Genomic DNA, 22686 nt, shown 5'->3' with positions numbered 1-22686 from the left:
TGAACCTGCAAATTGTGTAAGAGACACAAGGAAGGAAAGCAAGCGATCACATCAATAGATAACGATAATGATTTGAATGTGAAAAAGGGAGAAAGATAATTGGTATGAAGGATCGGGCAGATGTAAAAGAGGCCCAACTACATTAAATTTTAGTGAGATACACAAAAGGTAACTTTAATAAACGGATAATAAGACAGAAAAGGGTCAAATAAGAATAATCAAGAGCATAAAACGAAAACGTAAAAAACAGCTGCTACACCAAAACTTCTCGCCGCCCTAATATTTGTGGATACGTCTTTCGCTGAAAACCTTGAATCCGAACGATTGTCAGGAATTAGGCGTCTGCCCAGCACTAACCCGCAACGCTTTCTAGAAGCTATTTGAGTTCACTGCATGTAGCTAATGTTTTAACGTGGATACGGCGAATGTGACAATTCAGTTATATCTTACTAACCTTGGCCACTCTCTCTCAAAAACGCTATCGCTGTTGTATACAGAATAAGAAAATAATTATCATTATTATTTCATTGGATGAAACCTATTCACATTTACTTGAAATTCAAGCTTCCAAAGAACATGTTGGTTTCAACCTTCCACCACAGACCCCACACTGCATCAGTAACTGATCATGGTACAGAGCCAGTGATTTATCATCGGCCGGGAGACGCGAACCCGCGACATCTGAGCGGGATGCCACGACGCTGTAGACCCGCGGACCAGATAACTAAGAACAAGCACATTATCCATGAAACAAAAGAGACCATTAAATATGCTGAAACAAGAATTGTGTAAAGAAAGTGATTCGGAAATAAATCAGAAAGAAAAGATTTAATGCTAGTAAATAAAAACACATCGTACAAAATCTTGATCTTTCATATAGGCTAAAATTCTTGAATTCACCAACCGCATGAAGTTACAGTCTGCGCATTGCTTCATTTCAGAAATGTCTAGTCCGCGCAATTCCAAGAAACAGACTCGGCGTCTTCCCTAACATTTTTTTCTCGGAAATCATAAACCGAGTCGGAATTACACGGTACAGGTTTTTATTAAGTTGAGGCAAGGAAAACTTTCTTGGCTCTATAAACTCTTTAAAAAAAATGGCAGTATATCGAGGTTTCAGTCACACTAACATACGCGCACGCGCACACACTCCCAAGCGATCTGATTCCGATGAGGCTGAAAGATCTTCCACAACACAAGATGAGGAAATTAAATTCTCATTCTTCTTCTTCCTCTCTTTCAACGTGAAAGGAACGGAGAGTGACCGTCAATGACCTCTTTGTTGTGAGGCCAGTCTGGCGTAAACTAATCATTAACCGAGACGGCCAGGTATCAAATAATCGTAGGAGAAAGCATCTTGATAATAAAGAACCAACAAAGGAAAGCCACGTTTTGAACCCAGACGCGAGTATCGAGACCTAATTAAAGAAAGAAGTCTGGAAACGTGTCCTCGTAGTAAGGTTTCTTTACCACACAACAGTGCAGTTGGCATGGAATTACAGTTTGAAGTAACAACGGTTATTTGCATATTCTGCAAAGAATGAAAACATCGTAAAACAGTCATTTGATAGCTTCATATGTACTGCAAGACAAATGCTGAACGCTTTCATCTCTATATTCTTTGTTTACCAACCCTTAACTATAAGTACCTATGATTATATAGTGTCAAACACCGTTGCCTAATGGAATTGCCATTTGCATCAATAAAAAATAAACAATTTTTCGATTACCGCAGAGGCGAAACAGCATAGACACGCTCCGCTCCGGTTAAACCTCTTATGCACCTCCTAATTGCAACAAAAATAAGAGCACTTTCGATGTATCAGTCGCAGAAATGAAGAAAAAAATCATATACGCACGTCTTTAAAACAATAGTGGCTAATACCTAGCAGCAGTGGTACTGAAAAAAAAGAGACAAACTCCGTTCAGTAAAAGCAAAAGAAAACCCTTCATCCAGTTTCAGTACCAGTAAGTCTACCAAGGTTCCATCTTCATAGAAATCCTAAAGAAAAAAACTCCCACCAGTCCACAAATTAAAACATTCAATTTATCCAAGAATGTCACCATCGGCGTAAAAACCGCCTTCTATCCACGAGCGTCCAAGCAAAAAATAAAAAAATAAATAAAATAAATAAATAAAAAATCTTGCTCCTAAAAAAAACTAGCTTCCCAGTATGACACTATCAAAGTAAAACTAAAAAAAAATAATAAAAAAAAACAATTTCCATGAAAGTCACTCACAAAAAAAAACATCAAATGAACGTCTCGACAAAGAAAAGTAATCGATAAGACTACGGCCATAAAAAACAATTCAGACAGTGTCACTACCAAAAATAGCCTCGGAGTCCGATACTTGTTTCCTTCGCCGAATGCAGACGAAAATATTCCTGGGAAATCCATAGCACAGAGCGAGGCGGTAGACAGGAGGAGACGCGCGGCGCGGATTTTCGCCAATCGTGTGACTTGGCGAAACTCACCTTGGGAAAACCAGTGAACAGTCGAGCCTTATCGACCAAGGGGAGTTCGAAATCACAGCCCCTCAACGGCGGCTTTCGGATCTCGTTATGAACCATTTGCTGCTTCTGCCATTTCAATCTGAAAGGTTTGTTGGTATTTTACTTGGGGGCAAGAAGCATTGAACCTGATGCTGGGGCCTTGCTTTACTCTTTACCTTGGCTTTATCTAGGGCTAGGCCTAGGGCCGGTAAGTGTAAATTGTCATTTAACAATAAAAGGGAAAGGTAGTCAAGGAAACAAAGGAAGCAACTTCGTATTAATAATGATGAAATAGCGTGATGGTAATTAGGCTAATACCTTCAAATAACGCCTAAAAGAACATCAACGATTCGGAATCTTGCAACAACAACTATACTCAAAATTATTGGTATAACTATAGGCTGATTATGAGTATATTAAAAACCCGTGTTGTTAGTTGTCTGGAATAAAATTTTAGGAACGAAATTTTCAATTTGAATTTGCCGGGAAATCATGATTGTCACTTCTAGAAAAATTTGGTAGCTTGCAGCAAAATCTAAGGAAAAATCAGCTAATGCTCCTTTAGTATTGAGTTCCAATTGCTCAAGCTCTTATGCTGTAAAATGCAGAGCATGAAATGTATTTTCGCCTAACGCAAACAAGACGATTGATTAAAGAAAAATACTTGTTCACAGTAGCAAAAGATTCGGCTCATTTGACACCGCACACTCGCACAGTTTTTGGTGCCTAGACTGGCGGCCGGGTATAACGAAGCAGAATACTCAGTGCATATATTGTATACTTATGCTTGTGTGTGTATTCTTTTTACCTAATTCTCAATCTCGAAGTTTGGGAGAATGCTTAGCCAAGACCCTCCTCTGACCTCTAGGCTACCAGAACGGTTCGGGATGTTGCGACAGTGAAGATAAGCACTTGAATGATGAACAGAAAACGGACGGGGTATGTTTGACAGTGCTTTCACATACTGATATCGTCAGCGTCTTGAGAGTAATAAGTAGGCCTAACAAGAATTTAGCTTATGAACCACGCTACGCACCTACTTCGAAAGATTTTTACCTAAGGGCATTAAACAATATATCTCGACATTTGCACACCAGCAAAGACTGAAAGCATTTTTAGGTTCCAAAATAGCGATAACTGAAATTTATGAAAAATAAGTTAAGTACAGCTTAGTTTAACCAGACCACTGAGCCGATTAACAGCTCTCCTAGGGCTGGCCCGAAGGATTAGACATTTTATGTGGCTAAGAACCAGTTGGTTACCTAGCAACGGGACCTACAGCTTATTGTGGAATCCGAACCACATTATACCGACAAATGGATGAAATCTATGAAAAGTCACCATTAGTTAAGCACCTTCGAAACTCCTAGATTTTTTTTATTCAATCCTGAATCCAAAGCTGAACGAGACGTCCTCAATGTCCCGATATTTTTTATGGGAAACACCAAGTGTTTGCTTGCAAAGAATGTAGTACGTTCATTGTAAGGAGGTTCAAGTTTGTCAAAAACATTGCAACTCCTGGCGTTTTGTAACCAACCCGTAGTTTGACTCCCTTACCTCTCAGTGGAATAACAAAATAAAGGACAAATGAATAAGAGAAATTCGACTAAACTCCTGTTTAACACCCCCGTGAAAGAATGAACGCATAAAAGTGTTTGATACAGCTATTGTAGAAAGTGTTTCAAGAGATCTTTCACATGCACGATTGATCCCTGATCCCCCTTTCCTGCCGAGAGCAACTAGATTCGCTGAACAGCAACACCAACATGCGGTAAATGTACCTCGCTGTCGAAGTTGTCAGTTCCAGAGGTCCTTTATTCCTCACACCGTTAGACTGTGGAACCGCCTCCCAGACGACGTTGTGCAACTGGAACTCTAACAGTTCAAGCGATGAGGCAATGCATTACTACCCTAATACAATTCTCCTTGTATTTTAATATTTTACTTACATTTATATTTATCTGTTAATTTATCCGTTTTTCTAATAACTGGTCTCCAGGAGTCTTTCTGTATTTCCCATAACCTTCTGTTACTTCTTTCGAATGTATTGCCAATGTATTCAGTAAAAAGTATATTGATTTTGATTTCTAATTTTTTTTAATCCATAGTAATTTGTAAATATTATAGGTATATAATTTTGTAATATTTTGGTAATATGCAAATGAAATGTAATATTTTTCTTATCGTGTAAAAGAAATGTAATATTTTTATTATGTAAAAGACATGTAATATTTTTCTAATAAGATAAAAAAAAAATGTACACCAGATTCGTTGGAAGATTGAATTTCAAATCAATGGCCCCTTTGGTGGGCTTGTTCCCCATAGGAACAGGGTTCATCATCTGAATAATAATAATATTAATACCACCTGTTACTGCATGACAGCCTTCTGTAGAACGAGTACGCTGATTACACCTTAGCTATATTGAAAGGTCATAGCGGTAGAACAGTGATTCTTAAACTGGGGGCCGCAAGGAGAGTTGCCAGATGGTGCCTATTATTTTTTTAATTTGTGATGTTAATTACAAAATTGCCAAAAACGTTATCACTGCTTCCATATATTTTCTAATTATTACCTCAAAACATGCCAAAAATTCAAAATATAAGTCAATTTCAAATCTTGTTTATGAATTGTCTTTTATTGTTATGATAAGTAGCATATAGCATACAAATAGAGAACATATTGTTTATAGATTATAGTTGGCAAAAATTTCAGTGGTAGGGGGGCGTGGGGTCTATATATAATGCATAGGGGGACGCAAGGCACAAAAGTTTAAGAACCACTGCCGTAGGATAATACCAAATTCGTCGAGTGACAGAAGTTGTAAATTCCCTCATCCCTGTAGACCGAACCGGCAAGCAGCGGGATTTCATGATAGCAGAACGACAACACGCTTGTTGAAGATCGACCCTACAGCTGCATTGCACAACAGAATGACATTATCGTGGTTGGGATGAAAATGATTGGGGCAATATGAATAAAGTTAAGGATAATGCGGCATGGCATGCAGATGTCTTGCGGGCCACTGATTCATTTGATTTAAAATTCGATTTTCAATCACTCTAAGGGCAATGGTGCCTGTGACCTTATTTACGTCTGAAGGAAATGAGGGAAAATATCGGATGCCATTTCAGAAAAGCTTTTGATCCTTTGTAAAATCCAGTTGTGACAATTGAAACTTAGCTGTTCCTGCAATAAGACTAAAAGACCACATTCAGCAACCTTCATTCTTTAAGAAAAACTGATTCTATACATAAATCTATAATCACCATTTTATGGAAATGGAATGGAATATAGAATTTAGGCCAAAGGCCAAGCGCTGGGACCTATAAGGCCATTTAGCGCTGAAAGAGGAGATGAAAGAAGAAACGCTTTAAATTTAAGGTGTAACAGGAGGAAAATCTCGCAGTTGCACTATGAAACAACTGTTAGGAGAAATGGGAAAGGAAGATGGGAGGAAGATAATATGAAAGGATGTACAGTAAAAGGAATGGATGGGGTTGCAGCTAAGGGACAAAGGGATGATGCAAAGAACCTAATGCCTACAATGCACCGCGTGAGGTGTACTGACGTCACTAAACCTCTACGAGGTCCTTTCACGAAAATGAATACGGTCCAACTTTTTAAAAAATGCACGTTCGGTTCCACTTCCAACAGCATCCGACGTCAGACTAAATGTTTGAATGCGCTCTCTCTCTCTCTCTCTCTCTTTCTATATATATATATATATATATATATATATATATATATATATATATATATATATATATACTCATATACACACATATACATAAGATTACCATAAGTATTTTTGAACTACTAGGCATGGTCAAACTCAGCAAACTCTGCAGAAAGTCCCCTTTTGAATTTCCTGATTCCTTTTCTCCCCAGACCCCATAACCTAGACTCTTCATATTGGGTTCGAAATGCACTAGGGCTACCAGCTCTAGACAACGTGGTTTTCAGGGCGCAACTTGGCTTGTTATCTACGCGTCACCTACTCCGAGGTGCTAGTACTAAAAATGGCGGAAGCTCCTTGGATGCCGTGTTTAGGACTAGCCCTCGGGGATCAAAGTATTATAAGCACCCATTCCTGTATTGTGTGCTCAAAAAATTATATTAATAAATATCATCTTCGTACGGCCGTCTGCTTTACATTTACCATACGGTGTTCAGCACTAACACCTCGGAGTAGGTGACGCGTGGATATGAAGCCAAAATAGCAACGTTTTCAGTTTGTCAAATGCACCGACTCTCTCTCTCACTCGCCGACTGCAAGTTTTGCCAGTGACCACAAGAACATTGAAAATTCTGCAGTTCTGGTCACCACGGCGCGTTAGGCGACCATGTTTTCAGACTTCTTTGGGAATCTCGCTACCAAAACTTGCATCAAGTGGCCAATGCTTTTCTTTGTTACACAAATTTGGCGGCATGCATGTTCGTCAAGGCGATGTCACGCAAATACGACTGTATGATTTAATTTTACACCAAATTTGGCAAAATTTGACGATAATTTGATGCAATAAGCCCTTGTTTCTCAACGCAGTCACAAATGCTCGTTACATTAATTTTTTCTTAATTATCAATCCACTGTGTCAAGGGCTGATAGGAAACAAGTGACGATCAAAATAAAAATAACAAAAAATAAAAAGTTTGACGGTAATTTCTGATACGAAAAAAAGGCCAGAGCTCCTCACCGTAGTGTCAACAAATGCTCGTTACATTAATTTTTTCTTAATTATCAGTCCACTGTATCAAGGGTTGATAGGAAGGAAACAAGTGACGATCAAAATAAAAATAACAAAAGATAAAAAAAGTTTGACGGTAATTTCTGATACGAAAAAAAGGCCAGAGTTAATCACCGTAATGTCAACAAATGCTCGTTACATTAATTTTTCTGCCAATTATCAATCCACTGTATCAAGGGCCAATAGGAAACAAGTGACGATCAAAATAAAAATAACAAAAGATAAAAAACAGTTTGACGGTAATTTCTGATACGAAAAAAAGGCCAGAGTTAATCACCGTAATGTCAACAAATGCTCGTTACATTAATTTTTTCTTAATTATCAATCCACTGTATCAAGGGCCAATAGGAAACAAGTGACGACCAAAATAAAAACATCAGACAAATCCCTCGAAATGTGAGAAATTAAAGGGAACTTTTTTTTTCGAATTTACATGATTTATTCAACTTTCCCTTTATTCTGATTATGTCTCTTTCTCCTTCGCAACACGATTTGCATTTCTCTAAAGGAGAAGACCTCCACACGAAAACGTACCCAAATCGTGGAATAAGCGCCGTTTTGAAATCATGAAATGAACCGTCCAGGCAAAGCACTGATGCAGAAAAAATGCAAGGATGCTATCATCAAGACGAGAGGGCTCCTCAAATCCGTTATACGCGCAAAAATGTCGGTTCAATATTCCGACGCTGAGACAAGCATTGTGAAACTTGCTCAGAAGTTTTTAAGAATAAATTCTTGGTACAGAGAAGCATATGGGGTTTAAATTCACCGATACAATGAATGGGTTTCAATCTGTAAACGTTAGAGTCGCCATATTGAATTTAGTTTTCTGTCCACCCTAATCTTAAAAACCAATGAGGCTAGAGGGCTGCAAATTGGTACGCTGATCACCCACCCTCCAATCATCAAACATCTCTAATTGCAGCCCTGTGGCTTCAGTAGTTTTTATTTTATATAAGGTTAATGTTGGCCATGATCGTGCGTCTGGCAACGCTATAGGTTCCACCGTTCCAACAACATAGGCCATACCGGGCCGTGGCTGATAGTTTCTTGGACTGCGGGTGACCGCAATATACGCTGTACAGAAAAATTGACGGCGCTGAAGAAACTTTGGCGCATTTTTTTTTTTATAATTGAAATTGTTTGATACGTATATTACAAAACTGAAACAAAACGTTCGCGAATCCAACATTTCACTCCAAGAAACTCTCCTCCCACCCCAAAACGTAAAATATTAAATCATTACCGGATTTAAATCAAACGAAACTGTCGAGCATTCAAGACTAACACCTAAACAAAACTAACCTAATTATACAGATACAAACAGTCGTGTTGAAGAACTGCACCTAATAAAAGTTTGAACTGTTTATTTGGATAAAGGTTCAGAACAATCACAAAAATCCTTGTGTTCCGTCATTTATGCGATACTAACATCATTAACGTAACCATTTACAAGGTACAGGTATTGTGAAACGTTATTCTTTCAAGTCCATCTGATAACAAGAATGTTAATGACTACAGGAAATATAAATATATTATCTTAAAAAAGCCACGTTAGAAAAACTCAACGGTAACATCAAAGAAAAAATGGTCAGGATTTCTGACAAATATAATAATAATAATATAATAATGGTGTTAAAAGACCCCTCCTCCTAAAGATTCCTCGAGTATTGTATTAAGAGTAATGCAAGGGCAACTACCCCCTTCGTAAGGACACGGCTCAAGAATTCTCTAGTTAAAATGAATATACTTCGAAAATCTACACAAGACAGGATTTTCTCTACTGCGTCTGCCTTTGTCAGGATGCGATTGTGCTTAATGTACTGTACAAATAATAACTTATATAAACGCCACATTACAAAGACGCACAGTAACTTACAGACGTACATATTCAGGTTTTCTGACCAGAATAATAATAATTATTATTTCTTATCCCCCTTATTCAGTTTCTAATCATACGAGTCATACTAATGAAAGATAATTAATATTTTTAACGATATTCAGGTTTATAAAACAACAGAAAACTTACTATCTACCTTAGACCTCTTGATTTAGGGCCCCGATAATAACAGAGCCCTCCTAATCCTCATGGTTGACGAGAGAGAGAGAGAGAGAGAGAGAGAGAGAGAGAGAGAGAGAGAGAGAGAGAGAGAGAGAGAGAGAGAGAGAGAGAGAGAGAGATTCAAATAAATAAATTGAGTATGGGACTATCAAGGTTGAAGAGATGCATTCAATTCTGATGCAAGGTGTGGCAAAAATAAAACCTATGTACAACATCCATATTAATTAGGACATAATGAAAAATTTATGCACACGGTGTCATGCAGTCATCGATAAACTGCTCAAGCAATGTTCTTGTGTTCGACCTAATAAATCTAACACATGCAAAGATTTCTGCCTTACAAAAATTCAACAATATTCACTTTTCCCCGAATAAGAATTTGGAAGTCATCAATCACGTCCACCTCCTACGTATCCTAATACACTGGCAGAGCTGCTTAGGCCTAAAGCACTAACATAAAAGGACCTCTGAACAAATATCCGGGCGGGGGGCGTGTCTGTTTCGGTTACAAGTAAGGTCGGATCATTTTGCTCCTAAATTTTATGCTTTTAATTACTTTCATCCTAAAGGGTTGCAACTTACCATAACAAAAAAGCACATTAATATTTCATGCGAGAGAGAGAGAGAGAGAGAGAGAGAGAGAGAGAGAGAGAGAGAGAGAGAGAGAGAGAGAGAGAGAGACACGTTTCCCACACCATACCTTAAATGGGATTATCTGGTGGAAGACCAAGGAGCTGGCCCACACCCATTCAAGGAACCGGGAGGAGCTGCCTCATCCATCACAAAATACAGATATATCGAGTATCCGGTCTTCATCTTTAGAAAACTTTCACTCTCCTGACTAAAATTTCATTTTTACAGTACAAACATATTTGACTATATACAATTGTAGTGGTACTAAACCAAAAATTAACGCATTGTTTGTAATATACCATAAAAACACTAACAAATGTTCATAAAATGTACGATACTATATTATAACCCAAATTATTATATACAAGGGGCTACAACGTTCAATATGATCATTCACAACCAGCAGTACGACTTTCAAAGACGCACAGACATGACTCACCAACAACCAACGTCTTGCTTCCAGGAACCGACCGCTACTTGTGCCCCAGCATCATCAACTAATCTATAAATAATTTCCCAAAACATCGGATATACCGCTCCTAAGACGTCACTTCATGAATATATATATCTATCCACAACCAGGCTTTGTTCTGGAGAGCAACTCGAACTCAAATGAAGATTTTCCAAAGCAGATATTAAAAACATGCCAGTCGAAGGAATGATTTCACCGGAAATCTTTACTGGACCGACAAGAACTAGATTTGATATAGGCCATCATATATAAGTAACTTCCATTATCATTGCCACATTCTCACCAAATAGGAACGCGACTGGGCAATGAATGCAGGATAGGTGGTTACCTCGATAAGCCTAGGATGCATCTCTTGACATTTGAACTATAAAGGAAGTTTTTTTCATGTGGGGTGTTGAGTTTGGGGTAACATACAAATGAGATCTGTTGCAGCTCATGAGGAATCGTGTACCTATATACTTGTAGGCTAAGCGCAATGCATGTGGAAGCTTTGTGGAAACATATCAGATTTCTTTCAGTCTGGGTCACAGGTACGCAGCGCCTGTAGTAATCTGGAAGTAACCAGGCATGTACCACTTCTTCTTTTCAAACCCAGTTACAGGGCTTCCACGTTAGGCGCATGGATTTAGCCCCAAGTATATGACTTTCGCTGTAGCCATAACCAATAATCAAAGGTTTATTTGTTGTTTCGTATCACCAGACAGATAAGGTTCTCACAGGCGGAATCAACGTAAAAATATGATCGATACCAGGTGAAATATGCACCTTAATGCTGAAGTAAGCTATATAAATGTAGAACAAACCAAGATCCACAGTATAAAGATAATAATCCCAATCCTTTAGGATCCCTTAAGATGCTTGTCATATGTAAGCGTAACTTTAGCTGAAGTGGGCGTTTAATACGCTAACAGAATAGCCCAAAGCTATTAGTCCCCATTAGGCCTAAGCATTTTAAAACCACTGGGTTTTGTTACCTTACCTGTAACAAGTTAAATTTCACAGGGGGACAATGCTGTTACTGTTCGTTATATCCAGAACTACAAGCTACTGTTACATAAACTGAACATGCAGGCCTAAGGTTCTGGCTTTGCTATATATATATATGACGATGCAGCCTAATTCATTATAAAAGCAAAATAATTTTGTTTTTAATCGAAATAAATTTTCAACGTTTCATTGGACAGAACGCAGAGGCATTTCAGAGGGAATCGTGATCTAACCAAACTTACCTTTACCTAACCTAACCCAGGATGCGTTGCCCTAACCTGCGAACAGCCCCTGAACTCTTCGAGCTATCAAGTTTTTATATATCTTAACTTTACACCCAAAATCGTTGTAGCCTACTTGTCAATTCAAACAACGATTATAGGTCATAAAAAGTTCATATCCAACATAACATCTATAGTGATAATGTAATAAAGCAAAAATACAAGGCCTAGCTTTCCTTACCAATCAAAGGCTGGCCGCAACTCTGCTACGACCAAACGGTTTATTCACAAACGTTTTGTACACGACTATCTGAAATTCTTTCTATTACACATACACAGACGCTCACTGATTTGATTATTGAGTTTGGTCAAATGACCTCGCACTGGAACTGAAGCACAAAAACCTAGACGTTTGTTAACTGTTTTGGACGTCAAAACTCAAAAGACCGCGTTTGACCGAGGAGGAAGTCGAAATTTTCTGCGCATGCGTCAGTTCAAACTTTCCAACTCTCGGCCACGTGTGCTAACGATCTTCAGTTACGTCTTGCTGCTGATATATTTCAATGGGATTTTATACAATGACAAAACTACATGGCAATAAACTCATTTGTGCTAACTGAAGCCCGGACCGCACTTTAAACTGACAACGTATGAGCAGATATCGGCCTACAGGTGAATGGACCAGTTATTATTTTTCCTGATATTCCTGAAACCTGAAACATTATGTGCCTATGTTAATGTCTTCACGCAGTGATTGTCTCAATGTCCAATTTGCTTGCAGATGACAACGTATGTCTACAACCGTTTCGCCTGAAGCATTGTGCGCCTAGCCTATGATGTCATTCAGAACATGGGGGGAAATGCGATGAGCTTACTACTGATGTGCTTATATTTTACATGTCAGCAATTACAAAACAATTTGGACTTAAATAGTATGCCCGATGACAGTAGCATAACTTCCTCAAGTCTTGAGTTAGAAGCTTACACCTAACATTTAAAACCGGAACTACCGGTAGAGAGAGAAAGGTGCAAGGTGGCTTAACGTTAATTTTGAACCAGATACTGCAACGGCTTACAACCTGGGAAAATGTTCCCTTTGTAACTTCATGCCAGGCAACTTACCCACGGTATTTCCTCACTCATTTCCCCAAAACATTTCATTGAAGTGACGCTAAATTGTGAAAGAGCCAACGTAAAACCCCAGTCTTACAAATGCCCTTCACACTGGCATCTAGAGGTTGGTCTCTCTATTGGTAAGTAAGGGGTCGGAAGAGCCATTCCCCACCGCCAGATGAAGGATAATGGGTTAAAATTGACCTTCAAGTCGCCCATTGTAGGTTTCATGTGAACAAGAAGCTATACAGTACACAACCTGTCTTACCTTTATTTATTTACTTTCTAAAATGGTACATGTCATCCTAACTACAAACGTTGCCTTAGTTTCTTATATTTCTATTATCCATATAACTGGCATGACTTCAAATTCTTCGAAATTTTCTATTTGACATATTCTTACCTTCGTTTCCTTCCCGTCCTTGTTCACTTCCAATTTCCCAGAACCTGGAACATGTATGTAAATCATGGCGTGAAACGGAAGCTCCTCGTACAATTTAAATTCATTCTTTTCTGGAGACAAAAGGCGCATAAGTGGATAAGTGTGGATCTAGTCATGATTCTATAGTCCATGCACCAGAAGCACGCCTATCCACCTCTACGACCCAATCTTGCCCACCAACCCACCTCTTCATCATTATTACGTAAAAATAAGTGCAGTCTTCCTCTCGCAGCGTCTGTTAAATGCTCTGCTACTCTTGCAGGTGTTCTGGTAGACGAAGCAGACATTTTCGTCCAATTGCTCCTCTGAGGCTGAACGTCTGGTAGATCCTCGTACTGATATCTCCTCCTCTTCCTCACATTAAAATCCAACTCATTTTGAAGATATATATATATATATATATATATATATATATATATATATACACACACTATTTTCAATAGTTTCATTTCTAAATTCTAGCCAAGATAGCATGCATTAATGATACACTGAAAAATCAAGACACTTACGTCACAATAGGTGTTTCCCGAAGTTAGATATTAAATTTACCTTGTGAGAATAAATAAAGACCTTTGAATTCTTCAGCACTCATACATCTACATAAATATACAGAATACTCCTTTAAAATTCATTAAAGACAAGTAAAGACAATTAGTTCTCAAAAGTTTCTTTCTACATTTCTGTGGAATCCGGTTGTCTTGATACTATACTTTAATTATATTCTAAACTTGTTAAGTATCATTCACCTGGCACTTTTCATTGTCATAATATAACAGTTAATAAAATGACTTACACTATATCCTACTTACATAAAAGCTAGTCCCTCTAGCATCAAGATGAGTGGTTACCAGGGATTAGTTTCACTTATGGCGATAACATCAAGTTAAATGGCAGTGGACTTCAAAACGTCGGTACAGTAATACACTAACAAATTGGCGCCCTACATGATAATAATATCACATCTTTAGACCTGATTAAAATTAAAATACATAACTATTTGACACGCTAGGTTATCAGGCTACCACGTGGTTTGCTCGGATGCGGTAGTTTAAATTATCAGATAATTTGAATACTGAAGTGGACGATAAAAACCACAAGAATCAGAATGTGTTAATTTCTTCCAAACTTCTCCTATGACCACATTTTTCTAGCAAAATTTACACCCACAACAAGTGTCTGGATTTACATTACGTTTATTTCTTTAACATATAATTATATCTTTCTCATCTAAGTAAAGGCAACTGGGTTATCCATTAAAACAGTTTAATTTTAAAATTGAGTAATGAAATTCGATTTTTTTAATACGTGATGACGTGATACATTTGATAGTATTGGTCGTTGCTTCATGCTCGTATCATTAATAACCTTGGGCTGTCATAAGCACACAAAGATAATTGCATAAAACCAAATAAAAATTTTTGTTAAATTCTTTTTAATAAACGCAGCATTTCATATAATTTGTATTGCTTCAATTAACTTTTGCCTCTTACAAAGCAAAAGCAGCTACAATATCCCAATCTCTTGCCATAACCGTGAGAGAGAGAGAGAGAGAGAGACTCATGAATGTTTCACCCCATTGGAATGAGGATTAACTCGTCGAGGCTCTCCATTTTAATGGTAGACTTTCGACAGAGCAATGTAACACTCCCTAGCCGTAGATGCGACCCACAATAGTCGTCTAACAAGGTAACTAATTCACTGCTTAAATCAATGAAGCCACATGGGATTTCTTTGGGGAACGCGCCCATCGGTCCCTCCACGTCTGATTCAAACATGGGTCGTCCAGTTTGTGAAGCTAAACGCTACTTCACAGACAGAGAGTTACTAAATCTGATCCTGATCTACCGAAACATCCAAGTGTATTTTCATAATAACAATACATCCAAGGTTATTGCAGGCGACCAACTCTTAACAAGCGTATGAAATATGATAATGCTCTACCAACGAGCGAAAGCATCGTATTCCGATAAAAATTTACATTCTAAAATAATGTTCAAGGGCATTCCATTTCTACTTTATTATTCTGAATAGATGCACGCCCGAACGGCCACGAAAACCAATACAGTAACCTGACCCTGCCTCCGACAGGAATGCTCTGCGGCCAACGAATTTATGAAGTCGAAAAACAAACTTACTCGTATACACCCGCCATTCCTGTGCGGAGCATTCAATGTCTGGCAAGGAAAAATGATCACTGTGGTCAAAAACTAAATTGAGCTTTCACGTGTTAAACTATGTTTGCAAGACCATACGAAACGCCAATCCTTAGACATTTAGACGAAGAAAAGGCAAATCGTCTAATACCGTGGTTGAAACCAACATTCTTTGGAAGCTTGAATTTCAAGTCAATGGCCCCTGTGTGCTTGTTCCATGTGAATAGGTTTCATCTACTGAAATAATAGTAATACCGTAACCTTGCCATGAACCTACTGAGAGAGCTTGTTCAAAAAGCCCATTTCATGGATCAGAATATATATTCTTTTAAATATCGCCCAACGCGCTGGATCAGAATCAGAAAAATTTGTTAATATCACCCAAGACATTAAACTTTGTGGTCTATATCCTTCATATCGTGTTTAACATTCTAGTATTGGTCAATATGTTTTCGACCAAATTCCGGTTAGCTTAACAGATAATACAAATTATTCAAAATTATGCTAAATTGTTTCTAAGTTTTTATCTTTATTAACAGCGCAATCGTCAATTCAGCTAGTCGTTGAAATTCCTAGAAATTTAGCAAACACTTCAACGAAACTCACTTAGCCTGTACAACGTTGAACAGTAATTAATGACCTTAACACCTTGATGCTATACGGACTAACATATGTATTTACATAGTTATGTCTAATAAGAGCCATAAAAACGGCAAAAAGGGTAGAAATTAAAACTTTATATTTCGAAGACCATAGTCTTCAAATGTCTTCGAAATATAACGTTATAATTTCTACCCTTTTTTGGTGTTTTTATGGGCTTTTTATATTAGATGGAATTGTTTTAACAAAATATTTTATAGTCACATAGTTAAGTGTACAAATATAATCACAAAACCGTGAATAAAAATCTTACATTAATTTCCCAATAATCTGGGAACTTCAACGCCAATTTCCTGGAAATACGGTTCTCTCTAATTATCAGAGGCCAGAGGCTAGGATAAAACCAACCTTCCACGGGTCTCTGACCAACTACAAACGAACAAAAAGATCTACACTTCTACAATAGGGGTGGAGGTAGCCAATTATTTTACAAGGCCACAGACCAAGGACTCCATAACTAGTTACTAGTTACACTTCAAAAAAGGCATCTTACTTAAAGGAAATAAAGGATGGACACATTCGATTGCGTGTTAAATCTATGGAAACCAAATGTAAAGGAAGCGATGTGGAGCGACTTACCCGTGTATCGCCATGGAGGGTAGGTACAGGATGCCTTAAGCGGCCATAACCAAGCCCAGCCATCTTCGACACTTAGAGCAACACACGCATATAATATCCCACACTACCAACTGCGCAACCTTCCTTTATTTTCTCTATTTTGCCTTTCATTTCTCTATCTCTCTTTCATCTTACCTTCCATTCTTACATTACGGATCGGACTGAATTTCAACATTTTATCGAATGAAGAATTCGAACGACGGGAGACAAAGAGCGGGGGAAACTTTGAGAGCACTTAACGTTTTTTTCCCGAAAACGCCGTCGCTCCTGACGTTGTGGATGCGTCGCTCGGAAAAACACAACGAATACTGATCATTTGACGTTGGTTGATTGCCTGACCCTCCGCTCCTTCCTCAACTATCTCCCCATGTCTCCCCCAGTGCACCATCACTCGTCCTCTCCCTCCCCTTTACTAGCGTGGAGTAGTTGCAGGCTAGCTTTTATATAATTGATTTTTAATAGATAAAATTAATACCATTTAGAAAGAAAATATTATTTAATACTTAGAATATAATACATCATCTTCATGAAATACATAGATTTTATTTACCTCCGGACCAAGAGGATTAAAAATTCGTATGATTTAATATATCCAACAACTCATCCCTTACCCTCCCCATCAGTTGTGTCGTAAGTGGGCTACCCGACGCTTCAAATCTTCTTTGTTCCCGTCGATCTAAAATTTGGCGAATTCTCCTAAAATCAAACTTACTCTTCGTTCCAGTGAATTTAGATTTGTTCTGGATAGTATTGCACAACGAGCCGTCTTCTGTTTCATTTCTTCTGAGCTGTCTCATATTCTTATATAAAATGATTATCATGTTCTACCTTACACAGAACCCTGGTTAACATTAGGTATGGTTTGGGGAGGGAAGGCGGTGAAGAGGTAATGAGAGGCCAAGTTTTCTTATTTAATGTGAAATGTTATTAAGGTTTCGTCACAATTTTTATGTTTAAAGATATATCAGTCCGAAGAGCCTCGAAAGCATTTGTGTAACATGATTTTTTCTGATGCACAGCTCAATATTCGCTTCTTAAAATACGTCATACATAAATGTGGCTGCCATTCACGAGATGGGAATCATTGAAGCAAATGGGAGGGTGAGATGGGGGAGAATAGGGGGGGAGGAACATGAGAGAAGGCTACTATCATGCTGGATGAAACCGATTTGACAAAAGTGCTTGCGCCCAGAGTAACGTTTTATTTTAGTATAATAAGGAAATTCTGTGGCGTAACTTTAAGATATACATGAACAGTCCCCCCAAAATTTGATGTAATTCATATCAGAAGCATTCCGAATACGAAAGTAAAACGAAGAAATGAAGCCTTTTCAATGATGGCGTCCGCCGTCACGAAGTTTGGAAACCCTCACACTAGCAGCTAGCTCTACTACACGATATCCGCGAGTACACCACCATTGTTCTTCCAGAGGGAGAAAAAAAAAGAATGAAACAATCAATTTTTTCGCACTTCGTTATTTCAGAGGCTATGAGTTCAGTCATATAATTGCATACTAATGGATATTCTACATTCACGTTAATATTTGATGTGTTTATTTACTTATAAAGCGTGGAAAGAAGTATGTTGTGAATTTTATGAAGAACTTGCTTTCTCAGGGGAGTTGCTCATCAGTGTTCAAGGTCAGCACAGACGGCCAGATAATCTTCATTTTGCAATGAAATTTAGACAGTTTGATTCACTTGCAGACCACATTTACGATGATAACATCGTATGTCTCTCAGGACATGATTTGTGACAGCTCAGCTGACTGAGTCAAAGGTATGAAATATTTCTATCTCAAGTGAGAATGGCACATACATGTATATATACAGTATATATATATATATATATATATATATATATATATATATATATATATATATATATATATATATATAGATATGTGTGTGTGTATACACCTACCATCAAACAAGTCATTTAATGCTTTGGAAACAAAACGATTGCTGCTATGTAACAATGCCGAGGTACATTTTTTGCTGTGTTAATGTCAATCAGGTTTTCCAACTAGTGAAAATGCTGAACGAAAACTCCAAAAGAAGGCTTAAATTCACGCCATCCATGTTGTTTATAAAAGCGTGCATGCAATTTCATGTGCTCAAGGTCCATATATTAAAATAATATTTTATAATAGTTCCCTTAAAGTTCCCGCGGGCTATGACTGTGCATAGTGCTGACAATTTGGTGACCTTTAAGATCTGACGAAGTTTTTCGTAGAATATAAAACCAAAAACGCTCAGACTTCCCTACCTGATAAATTCTAGGGTTTCACCCCTAAATTACCACGCCTGCCGTTTGATATAAAACGGTCTTCAATGCAGCAAAAAGAGCAGCGCTGCCTGAATATATATTATCTCGTCAAAGCATTAATCCCATGGGGGTAGTGCCATCAGGCCCTCATGCGGTGCACTGCAGAGGCATTACTCAAAGGTTCTTTACAGCGTGCCTTCGGCTAGCTACAACTTTTTCGTTCGTTTCAACTTGTACCTCCATCTTTCATATTCTCTTTTCTTCCATCCGCTTTTCACCTCTCTCTGATTCAACTGATTCATAGGGCAACTGCGAGGTTTTCCTCCTGTTACACCTTTCAAACTTGTACTGTCAATTTCCGTTTCAGAGCTGAATGTCTTCACTGGTCCTAGTATTTGGCCTTTGGCCCAAATTATATATTCAACTCAGTTCAATACAAACATTATCATATGTTGAGAATTTCGATGATACATCATGTATCCTCTTACACTAACGTTTTTCTTTAGAGAACCTCGTTCCTCCTTCTCGCGCAATAACTGCGTAAGATATCGACTCGTTGCAAAGTAATCCATATGATTTAGGTTGAATTCTTTTCATTTATTAATATATATTTATTCTTTTTTGATAGGTAGGATCTCTTCTTTCTGCATTTCATTTATTTCCCCTTAATTCTTCCTAATGAACACCATATTCTTTGGAAGCTTGAATTTCAAGTCAGTGGACCCTTTGGTCGGCTTGTTCCACACGCATAGGTTTCATCTACTGAATAATAATAATAATAATAATAATAATAATAATAATAATAATAATAATAATAATAAAATAATAATAATAATAATAATAATGAAAAGCTGTTAAGATGCTGAAAAATTCAAGATTCTTACCACTGACTTGACGGTATGAAAGAGTTTAAGGATTCAATTCTTCACATCTCTCTGGGTTTTGGATTCAGAAGTCAGAAGCAACAGGTACTTGGGGGATCATATTATCAGCCTGACTAAGCCTGCGTGGCAGTTAAGTGTACTATTCAGATACGAAATGTATATCTTCTTTAAGCAGCTATCTAAAAAACTGTCTATCCCTGGACTTAATGTCGTTTTTATATTCAAGATGACCTATATACGACATTTTTCTCAGAAACACACACGCATATATATATATATATATATATATATATATATATATATATATATATATATATATATATATATATATATATATATATATATATATATATATATATATATATAGCGATTTTCAATCACCTGGTCATTTTACTTCCTCATCCTTACTTAACATATTCATATCGGTAAACAATATACGTACATACATAATTACGTATGTACGTATATTTCAATAAGCCCCTTTTTTTTATTTATTTTCATATATGGCGCTGATTTATATCTTACCATTTTACTGATCAATTTTCTTTAAAATAAAATATTTCAAATTCGAGAGATCAAGAAAAACAGGGAAAAACTCTGCGGAGATTTAATACTACATTTTGAAATCAGGGCCCTAATTATATATATATATATATATATATATATATATATATATATATATATATATATATATATATATATATAATGTGTATATATATATATATAGATACTTGAAGATAAAAGGCCCCATAAAACACTTTGAACTTTGCAACGTTCAAATAGTGTTTTTATATGGGCCTTGCAATCTTCATATTATACTATAAATGTTACAGTAAAAGACATTCATATATATATATATATATATATATATATATATATATATATATATATATTTACATATATATACTGTATATATATATATGTATATATATATATATATATATATATATATATATATATATATATATATATATATATATATATATATATATATATATTTGGGACAAATTTCCAGCCCCAATCCTCTATTTCTCGATCCCTTTGAGACTAATACCCATTAATGGCTAGATGACCCGATTTGATGATCGGTAGGATTTTAGCGCCCCAAGAACCTAGCAGACGTGACCTGGCAGCTTCACCACCCAGACATGGGGTCAATTCCTGGCAGGTCTTAGTGGGTCCTGATTTCGGTGGATTGCATCTTCGAAAGTCGAGCCTGAGGTCACCGACCCCTGTGTACAGTATGTGCTTGTTTCTTCTGACCAATAAAGCGCATCTGGGAAACTGTCCAATAACTTAGTTCCCATTTCACAGATCATAGCAGACCCCCCTAATTAGGACAAGTAGTTATTAAGACCCCTTAATAAAATATCTATTTCTAAACCACTTTCACATGGATAAACTCACTTCATGTCAAGAAAACAGTGAAGTACCACCAATAATCAGACAGTTTTGCAGTAGTTTTTCATGATCTACTCAATTCTATAGCTGTCATTAGACATCTAAAGAGGCGTACCAGCTGCATTATCTTATATACTGATACTTGACGAATCTACTGTCACTCCTCTGGAAATAAAAGTTAGAAATTCAAAATTCACTAGGCCAAACACTTGCAAGTACCAAGAATATTTTCAAACTCCAGATGAATGCAAGATTTTGAAAGCAACTATGGAAGTATTCCTAGTGTTAAACGCTGAAATTATAGATATTAAGTATTAAGTACAGACTAAATGGTAAGTATTCCTAGTGTTAAAAACTGAAGTTATAGATATTTTATATTAAGTACAGACTAAATGGTAAGTATTTCTAGTGTTAAAAACTGAAGTTATAGATATTAAGTATTAAGTACAGACTAAATGGTAAGTATTCCTGGTGTTAAAAACTGAAGTTATAAATATTAAGGATTAAGTACAGACTAAACGTTAAGTATTCCTAGTGTTAAAAACTGAAGTTATAGATATTAAGTATTAAGTACAGACTAAATGGTAAGTATTCCTAGTGTTAAAAAGTGAAGTTATAGATATTATGTATTAAGTACAGACTAAATGGTAGATATCCCTAGTGTTAAAAACTGAAGTTATAGATATTATATACTTAGTACAGACTAAATGGTAACTAAGTACTTAGCGTAATCAGCAATTATTGCTCTGTAACACTGCCCCTGGACGCATTACATTCACTTAAGTCACGCTTCTCCTAAACATACTAACCAACGTTGAAATTGGTTTCTTATAATCCTGAAAGTCACAATTTTATCCAAAAAGGGCCAAATAGTTAAGCCATACTGTAATAATTTTAGTAAATTATTTCGTAGCTAATCAATATACAAGGCCAAATTGCTTTAATTAGGTTTAATTTACAGGAGACTGAATCACCATTAACACCTATATACCACTTCCATATTCAAGATTCCATGTCTAAGAAATAAATAGTTAATGAAAACATCGCAAAATATAGCTTGGAGTATATATTTAAATAACCATCAATCTGTCATAAATTAGGTGAAAACTTCTGAATCCTAACAAATTTGAGCTATTGCACTCACTTCCCAAACACTGCTTCAACGACTAGTCTCAAACCAGCACTGCATAGCCACTAACACTACACATGCAATAAAAAATATTGTATGTGCACAAACATTTCACATATACCACCAGTAACCTATTGCCTCATTTCAGTTCAATTCCGAGATTTGCCGCGCAAAACTAATTACCAAAATAATCAGTTCTGACTCTCTGCAAACCACTTAGCCTCCAGAGCTTAAATAAACTTTTTGGCTATCTGCAAACTATTTAGCTTAGAGAGATTAAATAAACCTTTTGACTATCCTTGCAAGATTAAATAAACTCACTTCTGGAAATGACGACCTGGAAATTGTGAAAGAAACGAAAGCCAAAGATGTCAAATATAAGCACTGTATCATCAAATG

General features: G+C 36.9%; 1 long non-coding RNA gene across 2 annotated transcripts in view; it reads right to left on the bottom strand.

Moving 5' to 3' along the window:
* LOC136844346 (uncharacterized) overlaps positions 1–12528 on the bottom strand; it is a 237903-nt gene extending 225375 nt beyond the window's left edge. The window contains exon 1 of one of the 2 annotated variants that reach the window (XR_010854824.1): positions 11860–12528. This is a non-coding gene — a long non-coding RNA (uncharacterized lncRNA). The remainder of the gene's footprint in view (positions 1–11859) is intronic. The other variant, XR_010854826.1, reaches the window with a different exon arrangement.
* Positions 12529–22686: the final 10158 nt, after the last annotated feature.

The sequence above is a fragment of the Macrobrachium rosenbergii genome, chromosome 12 (assembly GCF_040412425.1).
Source record: "Macrobrachium rosenbergii isolate ZJJX-2024 chromosome 12, ASM4041242v1, whole genome shotgun sequence".
Classification (NCBI taxonomy): domain Eukaryota; kingdom Metazoa; phylum Arthropoda; class Malacostraca; order Decapoda; family Palaemonidae; genus Macrobrachium; species Macrobrachium rosenbergii.
Note: the sequence above shows the minus strand (reverse complement) of the source record. Positions and strands in the feature narration are given on the sequence as shown.